The sequence below is a fragment of the Elephantulus edwardii genome, unplaced genomic scaffold, assembly GCF_000299155.1.
Source record: "Elephantulus edwardii isolate Elephantulus edwardi_28Jun2011 unplaced genomic scaffold, EleEdw1.0 scaffold00286, whole genome shotgun sequence".
Classification (NCBI taxonomy): domain Eukaryota; kingdom Metazoa; phylum Chordata; class Mammalia; order Macroscelidea; family Macroscelididae; genus Elephantulus; species Elephantulus edwardii.
Window position 1 is genome coordinate 2,021,345 of NW_006400036.1, and position 23,611 is coordinate 2,044,955.

Below are 23,611 nucleotides of genomic sequence, written 5' to 3' on the forward strand. Positions count from 1 at the left end.
TGGAGAACCATTGCTCTGTGTTTGCTTTAGAGAAGTTAGGAATTCCAGGTAGTCACAGACACCCCCACTCGTCCACCTGTGTGCCACAATGTGGTGGCCTATGTGTTCTTATGATGCGTGAAATTATACCACCAGCATTTCACATATCAGCATGGTCACCCATGGACAACAAATTTGAGTGGAACTTCTAAACGGAGACAGACTGGGAAGAAGGAGTGACAATCCGCTTCCTAAAAGGAGTCAATATAATCTTTAACAAAACATCCGCCTCATCATCACATAGAACATTATTTCGCTCCCGCCTCTGGACACATCACCAGGAAGGACCAGTTGCTACAGGAGGACATCATGTTGGCTGGACTGGAAGGCTAATGACAGTCTGGGGGACCCCCACTGAGACAGGCTTGAACAGCTGCTACAATGATGGATTCAAACCTGCATGATATCCTGAGGATGGCACGGGACTGGGCAACGTTCGTCCTCCGGAACATTAGGTCACTGTGAGTCAGCGTCAAGGTCATGGCAGCCAACCACCACCACACACCCAAGTAATACTTGGCAGAGATGCCTACAGCCTTTGCATTCCAGATGCGGGCATGAGCAGCTTCCCAAAAGGTCGCTGCAGGACACAGGCCCAGGGACCGAAAGACACTATGAGTCCAGCAGAAACCCTGGATCCCTGTCCTCCTGGCCTAGATGTAGTCTCAGGTCCGAGATGGCCAGGCCATTTTCTACAGCAGTCTTCTGTTTATTAACTCATTGTTCTTCTTCCATTAACACAGCCACAAGATTTCCAACCATGGACTTTATCTGTCTCCCAATTTTAGAAGATATTCTCCAATCTAGTCCCTGACTCCCACCTATATATCACCCGTAAACCCAAGGGAAATGAAAGGAGAGCCCTAAGTGACTCACACACTGCTATGGATCTCCAAGCTCCCAAGAAAAACACCGTATCAGGCCTTCCAGAGAGCCTTCCAGGGCGATTCTGGTGAACTCACGGGGAAGGATATTTCTGTTACCTACACCCATCAACTCTTGTCAGTAGCTGGACGAATGAACTCTGTGCCTTTGAATTCAGACACCTTGTCCCTAGGGAAGCCAGGCTTTCTGGTAGTCCTGTGGTGCCACCTCCCACTGCCTTCCAACACGGTCCTCCCCACTACCTTAAGCCACAGGATGAGTTAAAAAGTTTTATCTAAGTCAAAGCTCAAAGCCCTGCACAAGAAATGACTTCTTCTATAAGTTAGATGGAGAATGAAGATAGAGATGGGCATTCTCTGAAGGTGAGCTTAACTAGTTAGATGAGGGGTACCTGATTTGGGCATGAAGGAGAGCCCCATCTCTGTGAAGAAAAGACATGGTGATTAAATGTGCTCCCAACTCAACTCAACTGAACTCAGTGCAGTGGATTCATAGCCGACTCAGCTGACCCTCCAGCAGGTTTCCCGAGGTTATAAATCACACAGGAAGCGTGTACATCTTTCCCCCACAGAGTCCCTGGTAGATTTGAACCCACAGAGGTGTGTGGCTTTTGAGTTAGTGGTGCAATTCCCTCTGGACTATGCCACAGAGCCTCCCTCGCCTGCTCTAGAACCAGGAAAATACTCGCTGGAAGCCTTCAGTCTTTTCCAAGAAACAAATTCAATCATATAAGATGAACTTAGCTGGTTATCTTTGCATGGAGCCTGCATTTCCAGCTCCACTTCTGGTTCTACGTACTGTCTTCTGTTTCTCTATCATCTGTGTCATCAAGAAGCAACAGCCATGGCCAAGGGCTTAATTCATTGAACAGCAAAAGGCCCAGCAGACAGTCAATAAATTATCACTGGAACAGGCTCACTAAAGTTTCTTCAGGAACCTGCTGATACACGGGGTGGGGAGGAGCTGGCTCTTACTACCACCACAAGCAAAAGGAATTAGGAATATCTCTGCACATCAACAGTCAATATTCTTCGAAAACTGACTGCACTGTAGATTTCCAGAGGGAAGAACATACCAGTCTTGCAGGAAACACACCCAGGTAGACCCTGGATGGAAGGAAAGGGAGGAAAAACACAAGAAAGGTTGTCATGCTTAGTAGGGAACCAGCAAGAGTGAGGGAGCCCTCAAAGAGGGGACTGCCACAGAGGCCATGATGATGTAGTCAAGCGTGCCAATGATCATGAGGGTGGTGCAGCACTGGATAACGTCCTGGTATACATCAGTGCACATTAAAGCTGCAGTCTGGCATGAACTTGAAGATGACAATAATTTCTGTATGTGTCTTTATCACAGAGCAAATCACAAGTCTCAGAAGCTAATGTCTGTAACTCCAGCACCCAGCCCAGATCCTCAGTAAATGTACAGACGATGAATGAATGAATGAATGGGAATGAATAAGTGAACAAATGCGTGAGTCTGAGGAATCAGAATTCCCACCGAATGCTGCAGGCGGGTGGGGGGGGTGGCGGCAAGGAGTTTGAGAAACCACTATCAAGCCTGACTGAACAAGAAATCCCTCATTTTCAGCCCATAGTCCAGGAGAGGCCAAGGGAAGGATTTATAGAGCACAGGATCAAGTATTTCACAAACCCTTCCAAATGGCAAAAAAGGCTGCACCTGCCTCCATCAGTTAATCTGCTAGAGCACCCCTGCCTGCCTCTCACTCCCAGGCCCAGGGTCGCCTGTGCTGCGCCTTTAATCAGCTGGTGCGTGCGCCGCATGCATTCATGGGTCTCGGCCTCCATCGGGCCAGCCCCATGAGGCCTGCTGAGCAAACAGGGGATTTTTTGTGTTCATCGGGGAAAACAAAGTTGTCCCAATGGGGATCCAGCGTGAGCCAATGGTGGGCACAGCCAGGAACTGCTGTCGACATTGAGGGCTTACTCAGCAAGCAGAGAAGGGGAAGCTAAGCTGAGGCTCCCTGGGAAGGTCATGAAAGGAAGGGGTGCTTTTGACCTGGAGTATCCACCTGGCCAGCTGGCTGGCTGATTAACTCAGCTGTGCTGTCAGTGTCAATGAGGTCATGCCTTGGGGCCTGCTGTCACCTCTGCTTGCTGCCCTAAACCTAGTTAACGGTCAGGCCAGACTTATGATCCTAGGCTATGACTGGCCTACACAACCTCCTACACAGGGAAGGTCCTCAAAGCTCAAATGCCAGTTTTTAAAGCCAATCATGGGAGCTCCATGGTGGCCACAGATGCGCTTGGAGTCAGCTGAGTGGACAAGAGTCTATGGCAAACACTGTTATGTGAGTAGAGTCCTTAGGTGGCACAAATGGTTAAGTACTCAGCTATTAAGCAATAGGCTGGCAGTTCAAACCTGTCCAGAGCCACCTCAGAAGAGTCCTGGCAATCTGTTTCTAGAAGGTCTAGGTCTTGAAATCCAAGTGCAGTTCTGACTGGGGTTTCTAAGAGTCAGAATCAACTTCAAGGCACTTGGTGTGGTTTTATACATATGCAGCAAACACAATTTTCTTTTCTTCCTGGCATTCAGCCTCCATCACCCAGCACCCCTTCTGTAGACAGATATGATCACAGGACTGAGTTCAGGACAATAGAACATGATGCAAAACAGGCCTAGTTAGTCCATCAAAGTCTCCCGTCTTGTAGGCTCTTCCTTTCCAGTTGGCAGAACGGTGCAGAGGAACCAGGTTATGACTCCACGGCCCTGGTGGAGGCTGAGCCACATGATGAAGGGGCCTGGGATCCTGAATGACTGCCTGGAGTGACACGGTAAGGAGCATCTGCAATGGCCTATCAAGTCAGCAAGAAATTATTGAACTGTTAGGGCTGTTTTTTTACAGCACTTAACCTTCCTTGATCCGTACAGTGCTGATAAGATGGAAAGAGAGCTTGACTGAGGACAGCAGCGTCTGCTGTGTAGACGGCAGAGAAGTGAAGAGTGACGGAGTAGAAACTAGCAGGAGAGGGTACAGGACCCTGAATATTCACCATCAGATCTTTCTATACTCTAAGGCTACTGGAAAGTTGACAAAATACACATTTAATAAAGCTTCTCTTCCCCTAAATTACTTACAGGTACGTGTGCCCGATGTATTTCGTGTGCAGCCACCACTTGTCTATTAGTGGGGGCACGTGTGTTGCTATGATATTGAACGATTTCAGCAGAGCTTCCAGACTAAAATGCACAAGGAAGTAAAAAGCCTAGTGGTGTACTGAAAAAATCAGCAATGAAAACCCTTGGGTCACAACGGTATCTTCTGCAACCACTCACTGGGGTGGCACTGGACGAGGGAGCATTTGGGATCGTTCTTGCTGTACATGGGCCCCTGAGTCAGAGCTGACATGGCAGCAACCAACAACAGCATGGTACTAAGTCTTAACAACCAGTTCTCTGGGGTGGGGTTGGGGGTGTCTGGACTTGTAGCATGAACCAACTTCCAAAGTGTAAATATTCCTCTAACAGCCCAATTCCAAGTACTGGGTACATTACCAGGAACAGAGAAGAGAGGTGTAGCCTGCTGTGAGGAGTCAGCGTGAGATTGTGCCAGCTTCAACAGACCACCAATTCTCAGATACTTCCGTGCAAAAGAAATGCCTTTCAGATGTCCTGGTTCATTTTTAATCTCCGTAAACCAAAGGGCTCTCTCTTTCTCTTATGAAACACATTTGAACAGAGACAACGAACCAGCACAAATGTGATGTTAGCCACAGTCTTCCCAGGGGAGGATCGACCTCTCTGGTGAGGCTGGGGGTGAAGGTGGGAACCTACTGCCCCCTCTGCCTGACTGAGGTGCAAGTGTGGACTGAAGTGGCAAAGACATAAAGGTCCAGACTTATGTGGTAGCATCTCAGAGCCCCGTATGGGGGCAAAGGCACTGAGTCTTTGTCATGTGGCCACATCTGTGATACCAGGAACAGGACGAAGCAGCAGAGAGGAGAGCCCTCAACAGGAAGAGGGTAGATGAACACATGTGGAGAACCTGCCAGTCACGGGAGGGGAGCTGTTGGTAGCCGCCAAGCCTTAACACTGTGGTGATCCCTTCCAACTCTGAAGGTCCACTTCCCCACCAGAGAGGAGGCCCTAGCCACCAGCCCACCCTCCTCTCCTCTCCACCCTTCATCCTGCTCCAAATCCCCTTACAGCACCCTCAACACAGCCTGAGAAAGGGCCCCAGTCAATCCCCTGAGGTGCTATGGCAAAGAACCCCAAGGCTGCTCTGGCCACCAGACTCAGCCCAGTTGCTAAGAAGCGCAGACGGTGCCATGTAAGGACAGAGGGCCATCCAAGTAACCTGGTCAGCTCCCAGCCAGCCTCCCCCAGCACTTCAGCGGGGACCCAGGGTTCTGAGCTGGCAAGATCTGAAGACTGTCAAGCCCAATTCCTTCCAAGCGAGAAGATGCAGCCCAAGTGTTCACCAGGTACCTTCACTGGGGTGTGGGCACAGTCATGACATCCTCAGGAGCCCAGTATCTTAAGTGAGAGACTGAGTTTAGTCTCCTTGTGGTTGTTGTTGTTGTTATGTGCCATCGAGTCACTTGCGACTCATAGAGACCCTATGTATAAGAGCTCTAAATGCTGTTCTATCCTGTGCCAAACTAGCCATCTCAAACACACTTATTCCCACCACTCCAGTCACAAAATCGATCCATCTCATTGAAGGTCTTTCTCTCCTTCGCCACCCTTCCACTCTGCCAAACATGATGTCCCTCTGCAAGGACCAGTCCCTCCTTGCAACAGGCCCAAAGTATGTCAGATGAAGCTTCAGAATCCTTGACTCCAAGGAGCATTCTGGCTTCACCTTCTCCAGGACAAACCTGTTTATTCTCCTAGCAGTCCATGGTATATTCAACACTTGTCTCCAGCACCACAGCTCAAAGGCATCAATTCTCTTTCTATCAACCATAGTCACTGTCCAACTCTTTGATGCATAGCACGTAATTGCGGAGACTATACCCCAGATCAGGTGCACCTTAGTCTCCAGTCTGACATCATTGCTCTCCAGTACTCTTGAGCAGTCCCTCACAGCTGACTTTCCCAATGCAATTCTTCTCTTGATTTCCTGGCTGCTGTTACCAAGAGTGTTGACTGTGGAGCCAAGTAAACTAAAACTGTTAACTATCTCAAACTCTTCACCATCCATATTGATACTGCCAATTGGCCCAGGGGTGAGAATCTTTGTTTTCTTGATGTTGAGCTTCTGTTCATATAGGAGGCTGCAGTCCTTGATCTTCTGCAGCAAGTGCTTCAGGTCCTCCTCAGTTTCAGCAAGCAGGTTTGTGTCATCTGCATAAAGCAGGTTGTTGATGATTCTTCCACCAATCCTGATGCCACATTCCTCTTCATACAGCCCAGTGTCTCAGCTAATCTGTTCTGCATACAGACTGAAAAGGTACGGAGACAGAATACACCCCTGACAAACCCCCTTGCTGATTTTGAACCATGTAGTGTGTCCTTGCTCTGTTCTGACGACTGCCTCCTGGTCCAAGCATAGGTTTTGCATTAGCACAAACAAATGTTCTGGGATTCCCATTCTTCTCAGAGTCAGCCACAGCTTGTTGTGATCCACACAGTCAAAAGCCTTTGCACAGTAAATGAAGCACAGATAGACACTCTTCTGGTATTTTTTGCTTTCTGTCAAGATCCATCTAACATTAGTGGTATTACTATTATTATTATTATTACTACTACTACTACTTTACCTTTGGAGTGGCTGAACTCTGGCAGGGTATTTAAAGGAGCGCTGTGCCTGGGACTGTAAAGGGGTGGGGGAGCAGCTTTACTTCCTCCAGGTCAGGGACTGCTTGAGGTTCTGCAGGGTTGAGCTCCCAGCAACAGGCTGGCAGGACGCAGGTCCTCAGGACATGATGACAGCATGTCCAAGCCGCTGTGTGACCTCTCCACCACTGCCAGCTTACGACCTCAGCAGAAGCCCCTGGGACCTCTCTCAGTAGAGCTCTGGGTGGGGGGGCCTTCCTGGGGGGTCTCAGCCCCCAGCCCTCTCCTCACAGCCTCTGACAGCAGGATGCCATGACAGCTGTGAGACAGAAGGCGTGGCCTGAGGATTGTGATCCACTATCTCACTGACACCTGTCACTTTCCTGTCCTCCTCAGCCAGCCCCCTTGAGTCCCCAGTGGGAAGAGCTCCCAAGAAGAGCTAAATATTCCACCCCCACTTGCTCCTCTGGCCTCCAGGCTTATCCCTTTATCTCCTCCAGGCAGCTTCACCTGCAAAGGCCCCAGAGGGGACAATGAGGTCCTGAGACCCACAATGCACAGGGTCCCTTTGTGCTTCCTTGGGGTGATGGAGTTCCAGGCCACAGGGTGGGGGAGGCGTGCTCTCCTGGCCTCTGCTCACCCCTAGCCTGACCTCTGCCCCTAGCCTTTGTGCAATCCCCACCAGAGAAGCACTACTGGGGAGAAGGCACAAAAAAAAAGGGAGAATGGAGGGGGAGGTGAAGAGGTGACCAGTAAAAGTGAAGGAGTAAGGAGGATGGTGGGGGTGGGAGGCACAGATGAGAGAGAAGCAGGGAGAGGAGGGAAAAGCAGCTCAAAAGTTTCCCAGAAGCAAAATCTTCCTGCCAAGGGAAAGCTAACATGAAGTTGGAGCATATTAAGTTGCTGGTTTTGTGGGTCACAAGTGGTTGAATATTGGAAATTTCATGTAGTTCAGCCTAATTCCACATGGGATCTGTCTGAGCATGAGCCAGAGAGCTGTGAACGGGTCCCATTTGCTCCAACAGTTCTGTGCTTCCTTGGGTAAGAGTTTCTGGATTAGAGCTCTAGGGAAGGGGCTGCCATCAGGACAGCTGAGCTTAAGCAGTGCTTCTCAATTATCCTGGAGGCCTAGTGGCTTAAAGAGCTGTGCTGCCAACCCAAAGGCAAGCAGTTTGCATCCACTAACTGCTTCGTGGGAGAAAGATGGGCAATCTCCTTCCATGGGGTTTACTGCTTCTGAAAACCCACTGGAGGGTCAGGCATGAGTCAGTTCTGACTCGGCAGCATGTAACATTCTCCAAGAGGTGCTGTTTAACCCTGCAGGAACACTTGACAATGCCTGGAAATGGTTCTGTTACAAACGGCATCGACTGGGCAGAGAGAGCAGAGATGCTGCCAAGCTTCCTACGATGCACTAGACAGTCCCAGAACCAGGGATTTCCCCAAAGGCCAAAGTGCTGAGGTTGAGAAAGCTGAGTTTAAGCTCTGTGATGGCTGTCATGTCTAAATACCAAACAGCCCTCATCTTCCTTATCCACTGATGCCACCCCAAAGAGGCCTGGCGTGGACTTCGGGTGGTGCCTTACTTCCTCGGCCCCTCAGCTGCAGAGGTGGCCCTTCTTCAGGGCACCTCCTCTGGAGAAGGCTCAGAGCTCATACTCCTACATGTCAGAGGCACCCAAGTTCTGCCTGGAAACAGCACGGCTTTTGCTTTAAGAGTTAAGAATAGGAGCCCTCCACAGGATATGAATAGGCACTTCACCAAAGAGGACATGCAGATGGCAAACAGACACACGAAGTGATGTTCAAAATTCCTAGCTTTTAGAGAGATGCGAATCAAAACAACTATGAGATACCATTTCACACCAGTAACAATAGGCTCAACAAGGCAGCAAATGCTGGCAAAGTTATGGTGACATTAGAACCCTTATTCACTGTTGGTAGGACTGCAAAATGGTGCAACCACTGTGGAAAGGCAGTATCACGCTTTCTCAAAAATTGGAAATAGAAATACCATTTGATCCAGAAATCCCACTACTGGGAATAGACCTAAAATACTCTAAAGAAACAAGAGCTTCCACTCATACATCAAACAGATGTATGCACACCCATGTGGAGTGCTGCATTATTCACAAGAGCAAAGAGATGGAAGCAACCCAAGTGCTCATCAACTAATGAATGGATAGAAAAACTATGGTATATTCATACAATAGAATACTACACAGCACTGAACAACACCCAACTCCTAAAATATTACACAACATGGGTGACCCTGGAGGACATTATTCTGAGAGAAATATCTCAGTCACAAAAAGACAAACACTGTATTAAAAAAACACAAGACTGACATGAGGGTTGGGGGATAGCTAAGAAAAGAAGGCATAAATAATGAACACTGTATTGGAACAGATGAAGGAGAGAAATGTTTAAAGGAATATATTAAGCATTATTTGTATGACAACAGTCCAGAATAAGAGGTGCATAGCAAACTGAATTGCAGGAGTGGGGAGGAGGGAAAGGAGGAAATTATGCAACAATGAATGAATATTTTAATCACACAATTTGATGGGTAGAGGGAGGGTGGGAAAAGGAAATGGGAAAGATCCAGTGTGAAAAACAATGTGTATACAAACTTTGTAAAGTAAACCAGTATAAAATAAAAACTGTAATTTTTTTAAAAAGGTAAACAGGGGTGGGGTAGGGGGGAAAATGTGCAACCATGAGTGAGAGAAGATGCAACTTTTTGGTAGACTTTTGTTAAAATCACTATATATAATATATAAAGATTCAGTTAAAATAAAAGGGGGGAAAATAGGAGTCCTGGTGGTGCAGTGGGTAAGCACTCCACTGCTAACTGAATGGTCAGTGGTATGAACCCACTGTCTACTTGGGCGGGGCAGGGGGAAGATGAGGCAGTCTGCATCTGTAAAGATTGGGGAACCCTATGGGGAGACTCTATTCTATCCTAAAGGGTTGCTGTGAGTCGGGTCCATTTCATGGGAGTGGGCTAATGATAACAATACTCCATTCTACAGGGTACCGCATCCCCACTGTTTCTTAAAAATCAGCCCAGGACTGGGAGAATAGGTGTTATCTCTAAATATAATGCTTTGTCTAGACCCTGCCTGCCCAATGTCTCTCAAATGAATTAAACTACTGATCAAAAGCTATAAAAAACATTTTGAAGACGGATCATGTATTAAATAAAATAACCCCTTTTCATCTTAATGAATTCTGACTCACGACAGCCCTAAGTGCATCAGGGTAGAACTGGGCTCCACAGTTGGCTTGGGCACATGGACTGCCAGGCCTTTCTTCCAAGGTGTGTTTGGGTGGACTCTAACCTTCACGTCAGCAGCCTTTTACAATATCCAGAAACTCTAGCGATGTTGACACCTGACACTGAATTGTCACCATAAAAGAGGTACCGAGTGACCCAACCACCCCTGGAGGAGGGAAGTGCCTGATTTTTCCAACTCTTTGTCCCTGGGTACTGCAAGTCGTGTTCCCTTAGCTGCCAACCGAAAGACTGGCAGTTCAAATCCACACAGCTACACCATGGTATAAAAGCCTGGCAATCTTTTCCACAATATTGTTGGTGTTATGTGGTGTCGAGTTGGAACCAACTCATAGCTGACCCTCCAGCGAGGTTGCAGAGGCTGTAAATCACGAGGGAGGAGAATGTCCATATTTCTCCCTTGCAGCAGCTAGTGGATTCAAACTACTTGACTTTGGGTTAGCAGTGCAACTCTGCCACTAAGCCACCAGAACTCCCTGTCCGTAATTTCTTTGGAACTGAGTTCTATCTTCAAACACATGGGTCACCATGTGTAAGAATCAACTCAATGACAATTCTCCCTCTCCCAACAGTGAAAAGAATTAATTTTCTTTTCAATAGAATCAATCTAATACTGTTGTTGTTTTGTGCCATCTGGTCAATTCCAGCCCCTGACGACCTCAGTTATCAGAACAACTGTAATCACTCTGGAAGTAGATCCAGGCTTATCTTCTGCAGTGCCTTTGAGTGTTTGAATTCTCAATTAATTAGTGACTAATCTAGGGCAAACCATTTTAACCACAAAGAGCCTTAAAAGGCTAGCTTTTCTTTTCTTTGAAATTGCATTCTTGTTATTTATTGAATCATATTGTCACTATGTGCTGTTGAGTTAGAACCAATCATAATTGACCCTTCAGTGAGTTTTCAGAAGCAGTAAATGGCACCGGAGTCGACTGCCCTTCTTTCTCTCACAGAGCAGCTCAGAGATTCGAACCATGTGCCTTTGGGTTGGCAGAGCAGCTCCTTATCACTAGGTTAAGTGCAACGATTTATATGTTTTCTGTCACTAATTATATCACCTTTTCTGAATTTCTAGTTCTTTTGCTCAGCTCAATTTTGTAACAGAGTATCTCTTCCTGAATTGTAAACCAGTTTTATTTACTGAATGTACTAATCTTTGGTCTACGATGTCTTAGATTTTCCTCAGCTTTCCTTTTGACTTTTTATTAGTTTGTTGATGGATATTTTGAAGCACAGCAGCTTTTACCAGTTTAACTACTCAAATCTTTGTCTTTTTTTATCTCTGACTTTTCAGAGTGCTTTCCTCACTCAAGATTACATGGATACTCATCTCTCTTTCTCTCTCTCAAAAAATATATGTGTGTGTGTGTATATATAAAATATATATATAATCTCCTCAATGAGACAGACTGATTCAGTGACTGGGGTAATGGGGGTGGGTGTGTCAGAGACAGTAAGATTGGCACAGGATAGAGCAGGGTATAGGGTTGCTATGAGTCGCAAGCTACTCCATGGCATATAACAACTATATACACACACACACACAATTTATATTTATAGAATGTCTGCCTAAATAAAGATGAAGCCAACACATCTGCTCCTGTAAATATTCACAGCCTCAGAAACCCTAAGGGGAAGTTCTTCAGTTGGTCTGGTTACTGTTTTGGGTTTTGTTTTTTTTTAACTTGTCTATTTCACCTAGGCTATTCAGTTTGTTGCTGTATATCTGTTTATAATATTTTGTCATAATTCTCTATTTTATCTGTCCCATCAATTGCAATGTCTTCTCTTACATTTAATATTTTCATTATTTGCTTTTTTGGTTCTATAAATGTTTGGGACAATCCATTCAAGGGCGATCCTCCCCTAGTTCAGTGTGATGAAGTCTCCATCGTTTGTTCACTGGTGGCAGCACCCAGGTGGCACCTACCACTGAAGGTGAATCTCCAGATCATGCAAGTGTAAGCGGGAACTCTGGCCAAATTTCCTCAGTCCGGATTCAGTAAAGATGTTGGTGATGTGTCTTGGTTTGATAGAAGAATCAAGACCAAAGGCTTGAATTTTATTATTTATCACTCATATGTGGCATCAGGATCAGAAGAGGACTCATCAACAACCTTGCTTGCTGAAACAGAGGATGACCTGAAGCGCTTGCTGCAGACATTCATGGACTACAGTCTTCAATATGGATTGAAGTTTCAACATCAAGAAGACAAAGATTTTCACCACTGGGCCAACTGGCAGCACCGTGATAGATGGAGAAGAGACTGAGGTTGTTAACAATTACAATTTGCTCAGCTCCACAATCAACACTCTTAGCACTAGCAGTCAGGAAATCAAAAGACAAACTGCACTGGGAAAATCTGCTTTCAGGAACCTCTCCAGAGTACTAAGAAGCAATGATGTCTATTTAGAGACTAAGCTGTGCCCGATCCAGACCATGGTCTTCTCAATTACTTGCTGTGATCAGAGAGCTGGACAATGACTAAGGATGACACAAGAATAATTGATGCCTTTGAGTTGTTGTGCTGGAGAAGTCTTGAATATATCATGGTCCGCCAAGAAAACAAACCGGTCTGTCTTGGAGAGGGTGAAAGGTCTGTCTTAGAGAGGGTAAAGCCAAGTTCCTCCTTGGAGGTTAGGATTTTGAAGCTCTGTCTCACATACTATGGGCATGTGGCCAGGAGGGACCATTCTTTGGAGAATAAAATCATGCTCGGAAGGGTGGAGGGACACTGCAGGGGAGGAAGACCCCAGATGAGATGGAATGACAAAATAACTGGGGCAATGAGGGTAAGTGTGTCAGAGTCAGTGAGACTGGCTCAGGACAGGGCAGAGTTCAGAACTGTTGTATGTAGGATCTCTATGAGTCACAGGTGAATCAACAGCACACAACAATATACAATTTCCTCAGTTGGCTCCAGTAAAGATGTTGGTGATGCTCTTGCTTTGAGAACAGAACCAAGGCAAAAGGCCTTGAATTTTATTATTTATAAGTATGCAGTTTCCCCAACACTATTCATAGATCAATTTCTTCTTTTCCCCATTGGCTCACTATCAGAGCTCTGCCATACACTTAAGTTCTTACACTGATACTTCAGTCTGCTTCTGAACTTTCTACTCACGTTGGGGCTCTCTGTATTCCCACACAAGCACTATACTATTTTAAATATGTTTACAGTATTCTAAAATACCTACTAGCCACCCTCCATTATTCTTAAGTTTTTTTGAACAATCCTGGCTATTCTCACTCATTTCTTTTTCCAGGTGAATTTTAGGAGCATGTCATCATGGAGAAAGGCTGCAATTCTGACTCACTGGAGGAGGAAGACTCATCAACAACCTGTGCTATGTAGATGACACAACCTTGCTTGCTCAAAGTGAGGAGAGCATGAAATGCTTGATTGGACAGGGTTCAGATCTGTTGTCCATAGGGTCAACTATGAGTCACCTAACAACAACAATAAAACCACATCTTAATGGGATTTTTACCAGAATTATGTTAATTCTGCAGCTTGATTATAGGAGAACTGACATTTCCAGTAAGGCAAGACTCTTCCTCCCAGAACATGGGAAGATCTTTTAATTTTGTTTGATTTTTTTTTAGTTTATATATACTATATATATTTTTACATAAGAGTATTCAATTATGATTAAAGACCATTTCCTGTATGGGGTGGATGCCTGCCTCTGTCTGCTCTAGTCTTCCTGTGGGACAGGCCCAGGTTGTCAGTCCCCAGGGGCCACTGCACACCCTACACCAGGCACGAGTTTTTATTATACTTCATCACGTCATACGCATCAGGACTTTGGGGGACGGCGGGGTGCACTCTGCCCTTCTTGGCAGCCGCCTTCAGGACATTGCTGAGTTCTTGCTTCCTCTTGGCACGGATATGTGTCCCCACCTTTTTCTTGATGAGCTTGAGGACCCGCTTGTCCTTCAAGACCTTGAGCAGATCCACGGCGAGACTCTCATCGGGCGCGAAGCCACACACCTCCCGGATCACGTCCCACGTGAACTTGGTGAGCTTGGTGAGGCGCCTGCGGCGGCAGCTGTGCCTCAGCTTGCTCACCTTCCTGGTGACTTTGTGGCTCTTGCTGAGGCCCACGGCCATGGGGCAGTGCACAGCCATGGCTGCTATACTTCTCTGGCTGTTGCAGTGGAAGCAGTTTTCTTAATATCTTGGAAAAAAAAACCCAGTACTTTCATTTTCATCTTGCACTTGCTGTATTTTTAATGCTATTTCTGTGCATTTGCTAAGTGTGCATTCATTGCGATTCTGGTGTAGTCTGTAGGGAGTTGCACTGCTAATCCACAGGTGGTGTCTCCCTGGGGGTTCAATTGGACCAGTGATTCCACTGGAGAAAGACAGGTAACCTCCTCCTGTGCAATTTACAGCCTCTGGAAAGCCACCGTGGGGTCAGCTATGAGTCGGTTCTGACTCGACAGCTATGAGTTTGAGGGTTTTATTGAAATGATCTATAAGCAATGTGCACGTACTGAGCACACTGTTCAGGTCCAAAACGGCACTGCGTGCTTTCACCCAACTCGACGCTCCTCTGTAGACAGTTCCTCCTGACGCAAAGTCACGGGCTTCTTCTGTCTGTTCATTTTGAGGATGGCCTCCTTAAAGAATTATCTTACCACTTCTCACAGGTTTTTCAACAGATTCTCTTTCAGTGGTTTACTTATTTTCATGCCAAGCAAAGTGCTCTTTTTTTGTGTGAGAGAAAAGCTGTCCTGATCCCACCTGGACCCCTGCCAGGTTTCTAAGAGCCGAGTCCTCTGTCCCATCTGACGTAGGGCACGGTGACCAAAGGGGCAGGCTCTTTGCCAGTGTGCCCACATTCAGAATTGACAATCTCAGAGTTACAGCTCACCCACCACTCGACCATGCCCACAATAGCCCCCCAAAACCAGCCACCATGGGGTCAACATCTCTCACTGCACCCCCATGCGTGTCAAGGCACTGTGGTCCCTGGGACTTCAATGACCTTCTGGAAGTAATTCCCCAGGATTTATCTGAGGAGCTTGTGGGCAGGTGTGAATTGGTAATCTCTTGGTTAGGAGTCTGCATCACCCAAGGGTCTGGCACCTGCAGAGTTTCCATTTTTAACTGGTGGCCCTTCCATCTGTACCCCTGTAAACATACAAGTTTGTTGCTTCCCTTGTTAGAATGTGACTGTTTTGTGGGTCAGGAATAAAAATTCACTCTTGAGTTGCTGTTGTTTTTGTTGTGGTTGGTATGCTCAACTCCTTGGCTCTGCGAGCCGCCTCGATCCCCTCCTCGCCGCCGCCATGAAAGTGGATGTTCAAGGAGGACCACAGATGCGTGGAATCTGCCAAAATCCACGCGAAGTGTCCCGACCGGGTTCTGGTGACTGTGGAAAGTCTCAGGCTCTCAGATGGTTGACAATGACAAACGGAAGTACTTGGTCCCATCAGGTATCAGTGGCTCAGTTCATGGGGATCATCAGGGAAAGGATCCAGCTTCCTTCAGAAAAGGCCACCTTCCTCTTTGTGAGTCCCACAGTCCAGCCTAACCATGGGACAGCTTTATGAGAAGGAAAAAGATGAAGATGGATTCTTGTATGTGCCTACTGTGGAAAGAACACTTTCGACTTCTGAGGGCCAGAGCTGACCTGGGTGAACCAATGCCCTTTGTATATCTTGTAAATAGCTGGCCATTTTCAGTTATCACACCAGATCATCCTGACATAGACCTCTTAGTGCATTTGTAACAGGATTTATTTTTTAATATATTGGAAAGTTTTGTTTCTTTAGACTAGTAAATGATCATACAGAGTTCAAGTTTTTCTTTTTTGTGCACTGTGCTCATGGCTATCCTCCCCAGGGAAGTTGTTACTCTGGGAATCCTATTTAAGGAAGATATTTCCTCACTGAAGTGAGGTAGGCAGGATATTAAAATGAAAGAGGGGGAGATGATGCATTTATTCCAGATTAGTTTGAAGTGTTAGATGGCTAAGTATTAAAAGCATCCAGATCAGATCCTTAGCGTTCAGAATGCTTGTTCACTAGATTTTTGCCAACCGCCAATCATGCTGGACTGAGCTAATCTGTTCTTCTTTCTGAATCTATTAAGGTAAATAAGTAAAAAGAAAACTTGGAAGGAAAAAAAATTTCACCCTCCATAGACTGAACAGGGCCCTGGCTCTTGACAGAAGGACACACGGTGGTCACTATCGGGCACAGCCTGTGAGGTCAGGAGGCCTGGGTTGGGGGGGGGGGCTCAGGTCCACTGCTTCTCATTGTTAGCATTCATTAACTCAGCTTACTTTGATGTCAGCACTGTACTCACTTCACAGGGAGCTCTGGTGATCTGGTGTGTAATGAGCCGCCACCAACCCAAAGGCTGGGGTTTCAAATCCACTAGCTGCTCTTCAGGAGAAAAATGGGCAATCTCTTCCCATGGTATTTACATGAAAGAAAAAGAAATACTTCATTTGTGTTGAGAAGATAATGAAAAAGTTAACAATATAAAGCATTAAGAATAATGCCCGACACAGGGCAAGTATCATACAAAAATTCTCTTGTCTTTCTTATAATGAGAATTTATCTTTTTTTTAAAAAAAGTTTTTTTTATGGCCAACTGACTGGAAGAGATGCATATATATATTCCCATTCCAAAAAAAGGTGACCTGACAGAACGTGGAAATTATCGAACAATATCACTAATATCACACACTAGCAAATTCTTGCTAAAGATTATCCAGAAACGACTGGAACAATGCATTGATAGAGAACAAGCTGGGTTTAGAAGAGGTGGTGGCACTAGAGACATTGTCAATGTCAGATGGGTCTTGGCAGAGAGCAAAGAGTATCAGAGGAATGTGTATATGCATTTCATTGACTATGCAAAGGCATCTGACTGTGTGAATCACAACAAGTTATGGCGAATCTTGAAGAAAATGGGAATCCCAGGACCTTGATTGTGCGTACGCAAAACCTATCCTTGGGACTAGGAAGCAGTCCTCAGAACAGAGCAGGGAAACACTGCATGGTTCAAAATCAGGAAAGCAGTGCATCAGGGATGCATCCTGTCTCCTCTCCATACCTTTTCAATCTATATACACAACAGATCACTTGGGAGGCTGGGCTCTATGAGGCTAAATGTGGCATCAGGATTGGAGGAAGACTCATCAACGATCTGCATTATGCAGATGACACAACCCTGCTTGCTGAAACGGAGGAGGGCCTGAAGCGCTTGCTGCAGAGGGTCAAGGACTGCAGCCTTCAATATGGATTGAAGCTGAGCATCAAGAAAATAAAGATTCTCACCACTGGGCCCATTAGTAGCACCATGATAGATGGAGAAGAGATTGTTAACAATTACAGCTTGCTCAGTTCCATAATCAACACTCTAACATCAGCAGTCAGGAAATCAAAAAATAATTACATTGGGAAAATCTGCTGTCAGGGACCTCTCCAAAGTGTTAAAAAGCAATGATGCCAGTCTAGAGGCTAAGATACCCCTGATCCAGGCCACTTGCTATGCATTGTTTAACTGGACAATGACTAAGAATTATAGAAGAATCAATGCCTTCGAATTGTGCTGCTGGAGAAGAGTCTTGAACATTCCATGAACTAAGAAAACAAATAGGTCTGTCTTGGAGATGGTGAAACCAAATTTCTCCTTGGAGGCTAGGATTCTGAAGCTCCCTCTCACATACTTTGGACACGTGGCCAGGAGAAACCGGTCCTAGGAGAAGGCTATCATGCTTGGAAGAGTAGAGGGACAGCACAGGAGAGGAAGACCCTGGATTAAATGGATTAATAACTGGGGCAATGGGGGTTGGTGTGTCGGCATTAGTAAGTCTGACAGCACATAATAACAACAACAAAAGCAAATCAATTTTTCATTCAACCATGCATACACACTTTATGATACTAATCGCAATACTCACACTATAAATACACTCTATCCACTTCTCTGTCTGTCTGTGATTTGGGGTCTGACCCTGTCTGTCCTGCCCCTTGTAGTGTCCATGATCTCACTCACCCATACTGGGGAGGTGTGCAGTCCAACGCCCTGTTTCACTGCAACCTTTAGGGGATAACGCCTTGGTCACATGACAGACCCCTACTTACAAGGGGCTGGGGCTGGCTGCATGGCCAGTGAGCCCAGCTCTCTCTAACTGCCTCTGAGCCCCAACAGGTCCTATCCTCCCAGGCCAGTACAGACAGCACCCACCTGGGTCCAAGGACCCTCACCCTTCCCAGAGGACTCCAGAGGGGAGAGAGGGTGGGAGGTGGAGCCAGCTCTTCCCCGTGCGGTAGGAACACTATGCCCCAGGCTGCACATCCACACAGCAGAGGTGGAAGGAGGCCCTGTCCCCAGGTTGGCTGCACTGCTCAGACAAGAGGCAGAGAAACACCCCTGCCCTGAAAAGACTCCAGTGAGTGAAAGGTTTGTTTGTTGTCGTATGTCCACGGGTTGGAATGGCCCATAGCTGACCCTCCAGTGGGTTTCCAGAGGCAGTAAATCACATGGGAAGAGACTGCCCATCCTCGTCCTACAGAGCAGCTGGTGGATTTGACCCACATGAATGGCCCACTGCTGCCACCCTCCATGCCCTGTCCCTACATCCCAGTGCCCATCCTCATATCTCAGGGCCACATCTCCACACCCTAGTGCCCTGTCTCGAGACCCCAGTGTCCATCTCCACAGCCCGGACTCTCCACTCACCTCAAACCTCGACAGACCAGACTCACTTCACTCCTGCACTCTGACCTCAAGCACGTGACTTTTTAAAAAAAAATTTGGTTTAAAAGGTATTTCTTATATAAAATTTACCATGTTCACCACTCTAAAGTGTACCAAGTCCGTGGTATTAAAGACATTCACAAGTCATCTCATCACGGCTCGTGGTGAGGCCCCTTAGAAGAAAACCTCAAAGTTCTCCTTCCCAAAAGTCATCCATCCATCACTACTGCACTCAAGAACTCTCCTGTCACCTCCAAAGGAGACCCCACACCCATTAAGCAGTCACTCCCCGCATCCCCGGCTTCCAGCCCCTGGCAGCCATGACTGTGTCTCTGGAGACTTCGAGGGACTGACTGAGACATTTCATAAAACGGAATCATGCAACCTGAGACCTTGTGTGACTGGCTTCTTTCAAAAAGGGTGTTTTCAAGGCTTGCCTTCGCTCCTCTTTATGGCTAAACAGCCCTTCACTGTGTGCATGTCGTCTGGGAGCAGCCCCCCGCAGGGTCTCCTCTAGAGCCCTCCATCCAGGTGACACTGCGTACCAGAGTGTATAGACAACGTCCATCCGACATCGCTCCTCCTGGGGGAGGTGCTCTGAGACCTCACTGCACTGTGGTGCTGGTGTTCTGCATGTTGTCGTCACTGTGTTTAACTGAGCACATACACTGCCAGGCCTCCATAGGATCACAGTGTGCGAGGACCATCTCATCAACACGCACAACCATCCACCAGGGCTGCGCTATTGTCATCCTCGTTCACAGAGGGGGGAGGATGTCAGGGATACCAGGCTGACTCCCCGACTGAGGGCTCCTTCTTTCCCCACGGTTCCCTTGTTGTTTTTATGTGCCATCAAGTCAACTGCGACTCATCGTGACACTATACACAATTGCTCTGAACCCTGCCCTATCCTGAGCCAATCTCACTGCCACTGACACTACTTGGCCCATTACCCTGGTTACTGTGTCAATCCATCTCATCCAAGGTCTTCTTCTCCTGCGCCAGGGTCTTCCCTCCACCCTTCCAAGCAGGATGTCCGTCTCCAAGAACTGGTCCTTTCTGGCTTTATATCCAAAGTATGTGAGAGAGAGCTTCAAAATCCTAGCCTCCAAGGAGAAACTTGGTTTCACTCTCTCCAGGACTGACCTGTGTGTTCTGTTGGCAGTCCATGGCATGTTCGATGCTCTTCTCAGCAGCCCCCTACACCCTGCTAATATCACACTCAAGTCTTACTGGCATGTTTGCCTGTATATCCCAACCTGTTCCCTGGCTTGAAACCAATGGTGGCCCAGTGGTAGAATTCTTGCCTTTCAGGTGAAAGACCCAGGCTCGAGCCTCGTCAAAGCACTTCATACACAGTTATCACCCACCTGCTCTGGAGGCCCATTGTTAGGATGCTGAAATACATTTAAGCAAAGATTCTGGACTAAGATAAATGAGAGGCAAAGCCTAACAATCTCTTTCAAAAATCAGTCAAGGAAAACTCACAAGCACAACGAGATAGGGGGATGGTTAGCTGACTGGGCAACATTTCAACCTGAAGTGTCAGGGACCTTTCATTCTGAAGTGTCATTTTCATTCTCTGAGTCAAGGGACAAGATGATGACAGCTCACCATAGCAATTCCCCTTCTCTGTAAACAGAAATCTGAAAGAAGAATCATCCCGCTTAGCCAGGCTGTGGGAGCCCTGCCGGAGTTGCCTGTAGGGAGCTGTGCTGTCAGCAGTTCAAATCCACCAGCAGCTCTGGGGGACCATGGTGCTCAGTCACCACCTGTGCAACCTAAAGTCGTGTGCAGACTCACAGAGGGTCAGGTAGAAGTCAGTTAGGACTCGACAGCAGTGAATGAGTTATCAAGTGATACAAGTCTGCAGCATCTGTAGGAAACCGATTTTCTTAAGAAAACAAGGGTGCAGAGAGACTGTCTCACGTGACAACCCCAAGGTCACCCCATCCCACCACTAGGCGACACCAGCTCTGGCTGTGTCCAGCTGCCAGGCTGGCACCCCCCCCCCAGGCTGTTCTGGGAACCGTAAGGGCGCCTCAAGAAGCCCCCAATGCCCACGGTCAGGCTGGCACCAACAGTGAAAGACAGTATACAGGGTCCCAACAGGGTGCAGGTAAAGGGAGACAAGGCCTCCTGAGTGGACCCAAAGAAGCTGGTGGCACTCAGGGGTGGACTCTTGCTCTTGCACCTTAACCCTGGAGCTAGCTCCCTCTTAAAAGGCAGCCTCATCCCCTTCAAATGGAAGATGTCACCAAAAGCCCAGCATCTTCTCACCAGCTCTGTGGCCCTTTCTCCCTGTGGGCTTCTTTGTTTCTGTGTCTAAGCCCCACTGCGTGGTGTTGGAGGCCATCAGCAGCGAGCTGATAAACCATGTGTACACATCTCATCCCAATTCTGGGTTCAGCAGCACAGCGCTGAAATGGACACTGGCCATGAAGGCAACATTCACACCAGAGCCATCAGCAGTCTCTGGGCTGGCTGGCCGTCAGACACTCACCAGCATGCCTCTACCTCCAGCCGCAGGATGGCCACGAGAGCTCGTACAGGCCTGTCAGGCACCAGGAGAGCAAGCATTTCTATGAAAACCGCCACAGAAAGGACGTCTGTCCAGCCAGTCGGGAAAATGTACTCTAAGAACCATGGCCGGGAGGGTCCCAGCTTCCACCCCCTTATTTATCGAGGCGTCAGGAAGAAGCAGCTGCTGCCCTTCACACCCTCACAGCGAGGGAAGGGTCCCCCAGATCTCTGGGCACCTAAAACAGGGGTCCCTCCACTAAGTGTCTCCACCATGCTGCATGTTGTTGTAGTGGAGTGTAAACCAACGTCTGCTGAGATGCTGATAGGCAGGCGGGGAGGGACGACATACATACATGCCCCCTTAGCCCTGGGTGTGGAGGCCTCTACTCCACGGGTGTGTGTGTGCTGGGGCAGCCCTGAGCACATCTCTTCGGGATGATTGGTTTCTACCTCCCTTCTTGCTCCCTTGCCCCCTCCTGTCCATCCTCAGACCTCCCTCAGCACAGCATTCTTCACTTCCTCGCTCTATGTAGGTACCAACTACCCCAGTGGCAGGTGAGGGCACATTCCCCAAATGAGTCAACCCTTCAAGAGGAAGGGTCCAGGGCTGTATTACGTCCATCAGCTTCCAGGACAAATTCTTAGCCTATTAATGCTCCTCCTTTTTTGCAGGCAAAAGGAACTTTCCTTGGGAGGCCTCGCACAAAGCCCGCCCAATTCAAACATGGCAAGAATGGACGGGCTGGGAAGCGCTGGACTCCCAGGACCTGCTTCCCAAAGGCCTCCTGGCTGCCTGCCCACCACGTTCCAGCCTGCAGAGACAAGGCCAGCATAGCCCAGCAGCCAAGTCCTCCAGAGACCAAGAGGGTCTGGACATGTGGAGACCACCAGGGCAGGGCAGACCGGGTCTACCCAAAGGGTTAAGGACTCACGGCATGGTAGCTGCGTACTTCGCCCTGTGAGGAGAACACTTTCTACCCTTTCATCAGGTGGAGTCCAAAACAGCTCTCAGCTGACCCTCCAGTGATGATGTACATCGCACGGGAGGAAACTACACACCTTCCTCCCTCTCAAATTTGAAGAGCCAGAGAGGAATAATCTTTGGGTTAGCAATGAAACTCTCCATGGACTGTTTACCCCTGGGTGGTGCAAATCCTTGGCTACTAAAGGAAAGGAATGAGAGTCCTGGTAGGGTAGTCTGAAGAGAGCTGCACTGCTAACCCAGCCTCTCTGCTGGTTTGAATCCACTGAGGCTTCATGGGTGAGAGATGGACACTCTCCTCCTCTGAAGTTCACAGCCTTGAACAATTCACCAGCTAGGCCATTAGATTAGCAGTGCGGCAACCTATGGACTCTCTACCAGAGCTCCCTAAACATTACACAGTTCCACCGGCATAGCTACAACAGAGAGATGCACAGAGAGGCAGGAGAAGAGGGTGGTCACTGCTTAGGAGACACTGAATTTCTGTTAAGGGTGACTGACAGAAAAATATGAGAAAGTAGACCATGGTTAAAGGGCACGAAGAATGTCATCAATGTCACCGAACTGTACGTGTTAAAAATGTCAAAATGGCAAATGACTGGCTACGTACGTGTTTTGTTGCTGATGTTATTTATCTGCAGTCATGTTGACCTCCAAATCATTGTGACTCCAGGCACAATGGGACTGAGATCCCCTAGAAGGGAGTTCACAGGGTTTTTCATTGGCTGATTTTAATTTGTTGGAAGCAGATTGCGAGGTCTCTGTTTCCAGTCAGTTTCACGCTGGAAGATCTGCTGAGGCTGCTCAGGACTGCAGCTGCATGCCAGTCTCCACGGACAGACGTGTTAGCGCCTGAAGTGCCGGGGCTGGGAACCAAACCCGGGTCTCCACCGTGGAAAAGTGAGAATTCTACCACTGAGCCAGCGCTGACACTCACAAACACAGTCTCCACGAGATAAAAACCACAGACAAATGCTGTCAAAGTAAAACTGCAAGGTCCAGGGACACAAGTCCAGAGTGAGAGATCTTAAAGCTGGTGGCCCAGAGGCAAGAAACTGCTGCAATCCAGAAGGCATGGAGTTCGAGACCAGCAGCAATCTCCTCAGGGACTAACTGCCTCTGAAAATCTGCTGGAGGGTCAGCTTTGGGTTGGTTCCAACCTTTCTGTACCCAACAACTCCTGGGGACATTGCTGTCAATCTTAAAGCATGTGACTCGAATCCAGCAGGCTCTCCTGTGGAGAAATGATAGGCAAACTCCCTCCTGTGCAATTTAAAGCCTCTGAAAACCCACTGGAGGGTCAGCTACAAGTCAGTTCACATTGGATGGTACATAACAGTAACAACTGCCCATGAATGAGTCACATACAGTGTCTTCTCTCCCACAGACCAGGTAACAGTCTGGTGAAGCCGAGGGCCC

At 47.6% G+C, this 23,611-nt stretch overlaps 1 protein-coding gene and 2 pseudogenes across 1 annotated transcript in view; 1 reads left to right on the forward strand and 2 right to left on the reverse strand.

The window, feature by feature from the left end:
- Positions 1-23,611, reverse strand: part of NTN1 (netrin 1) — a 254,176-nt gene that overhangs the window by 45,281 nt on the left and 185,284 nt on the right. The gene's annotated exons all lie outside the window — the stretch shown is intronic.
- Positions 13,717-14,094, reverse strand: LOC102875774 (annotated as a pseudogene).
- LOC102876175 lies at positions 14,888-15,590 on the forward strand (annotated as a pseudogene).